Raw genomic sequence first — 2,500 nt, forward strand, 5'->3', positions numbered from 1 at the left:
TCTACCTGTGTTGTTAATTACCAGGAAACCCTACAAACTCTGCCCTGCCAGATCATCTGGTACAGGTTTGATGAAGATAGGCAAAGAATGAATTGTTGCTCCTATAATATCACTCGATATCTAGATTGGAAATCTGAGAACCGGTTGGATCTGGATGCTTCGCAGCCTGCATGTGGACCAAAATCTTGCTGACTCCTTGTCGTATAGTTTATAGGCTCATTTACGTGAACATTTATCATGCATTGGGACTCCTTGCCTTCCATTTACAATATTAGGTAATTCTTTACAGTACAGACACATTTGCCAGAGACTAAGTCCCCAATGCCACGTTGCAAAATTTATTCAATCTAAATTGCCGCGACTGGGCTAAGGGGAGGGCTGATGGGAGTCTCTGCCCCCCAACACCCCCTGATAAACACTGGCTTCACCTTGGTATGCATGGCAAGATAGAGCTGAAACTCAGGAGCACTGAGTGGACTTAGGCTCAGAGCAGCACTTTCCATTATATATTTCATTTATTTTTGGCATTACTGTTCATGTCTGCGGATTTCTTGTACCAACAAGTTACAACTTTTAGTCGTCTGCAAGAATATCTTCATATTGCCCAAGCTTAGTGAATCCATATGGTAAAGATTAACCCAATGTTATCTCTGGTTAAACTAAAGGGGATCAGCACACAATATGTTTTAATCAAAATGATGTATTCTTCTATATGGTGAAGCTAACATTATGAAAATAAACAGTGAGTGGCCTCACATATTGTGCTCTTGATAAGCATTTACATTTCTTCATGCAACTAAAATTTTGTAATTCACTCAAGATGTTTCTATTCAGGGTAAGCCTTTACAATTCAGACACACTTGCCAGAGACTAGTCCCCATCTCCATGTCACAATTTTTTTAATAATTTAAGTTGGGAAATGTCCTTCAACACCCTCAAGGAAACACTGTTTTTTCCTCGGTGTACATGAGAAAATGTATAGCTAAAACTTGAGAGCACCAAGTGGACTGGCTGAGAGTAGCACTTTCAGCAGTCTTTTTCCTCTATTTGTGGCAATGCTGATTATGTCTGCAGAATATTTCCAATGCTTACAACTGCAAAAAAATGGGTTCAGGGATGGAGCTCCCTGTCAAGGAGGTTGGGTTATGGAGGGGTGTATTCCCATTGATTCCCAAAGGATGGATTTGGTACCTGTAAATTTTTTTCAACTAGCCCATAAACTGTCAATCATGGCAGGCATGGCTGTAGAGTATTTAGGGCTAATTTTTGGCGTTTTTTGTAGTGGTGTTTTGCATTTTTGTGTAATCATTCTGTGTCGACATGTTTTACCCTGCAATTTTGTGCTCTCCCCCCACAATCATGACTCGTATCATTATTGTTGGCTATGTTTCTTTAGCACACCAGTAATTCTAGAAGATTGGAATTTTACCACATACAAAAAAGTGTGTTGGTTTTATAAAGAATTACCTTATTTCTTTTTTGTATTTTCATATTAATTTTTTTTTTTTAATTAATTTTTTTTTTTTTTTATAATTATTTTTATTATTATTTTTTTTGTAATACACCCTGTGCTGCTGGTTGCAGCAGGCTGTAAAAGGATGCTGAACATGGAAATAGTGTCCTCCCTGGAGCTAGTGCTCTTCCAGCCATGACCTATGGATGGTATATTACACCCCACAGGGGTAATAATGCAAAAGACCTTTTGTAACTGCCCACTGAGTCAAATCTTTTTCAAGAGCTATGTGCACCCATGACAAGTTATTCAAGTTAATCTGGCCAATAGCTGACTTTTTCATGATGGTGCACTCTCATTTACCCATTGCTGAGCCAGGTTTTTTTTGTGACGACATATTCCTGTCACACATCACTTAACCAAATTTTTCTATGAGGTGACAGTTACATCACCCAGATCCAGTGGATTAAGTAATTATAAGCTTACTATTGTTTTTTGCATTTTTATGCACAACACTTCTGTTTGGTTTTCTATATGATTATGATTATTATTTTTTTATTTTTTTTATTATTGTTATTTTCTTCGAAATTTCCTGGTCATTTTAGCTGAATTGCACCAGGTGGAATATATTACTGTCATGACACAGCAAGCCTATATACTGGGTAACAAATTTCAGTGTAGGCTTAAATATCTTTTCAGCCTTTTACCAAAAGTTCATATATGCTACAAACAAAATCAGAGACTGTTGAATAAAATATTGTGTACCTCCATTTGACACATACTGTGGAGTATGCAGAAAAAGATAACTAACCCCTTGTGTTTGAGGGATTTGAAAAGAAATTACAAAAGACATACATAAATATAGTTCATGTAAAGCATGAAAGGATTTGGCTGAATAAAATGTTCCGTACAGTAAGAGATTTCCAATTTCATTCTCAGTTTTCATTCACAACAACAAACAACCACCACAAAAGACAGGAATCACTACTGTATCATTGGTACTACAAGAGGAATAGGGATATGGTAGGTTGGGTGTGGCTGGAGGAA

The 2,500-nt window shown here is 37.2% G+C and overlaps 1 protein-coding gene across 1 annotated transcript in view; it reads left to right on the forward strand.

Moving 5' to 3' along the window:
- The window catches only part of LOC125040635 (ubiquitin carboxyl-terminal hydrolase 14-like), a 22,647-nt gene that overhangs the window by 1,012 nt on the left and 19,135 nt on the right, over positions 1–2,500 (forward strand). The window lies entirely within an intron of this gene.

Source organism: Penaeus chinensis, chromosome 29 (genome assembly GCF_019202785.1).
Source record: "Penaeus chinensis breed Huanghai No. 1 chromosome 29, ASM1920278v2, whole genome shotgun sequence".
Taxonomy (NCBI): Eukaryota; Metazoa; Arthropoda; class Malacostraca; order Decapoda; family Penaeidae; genus Penaeus; species Penaeus chinensis.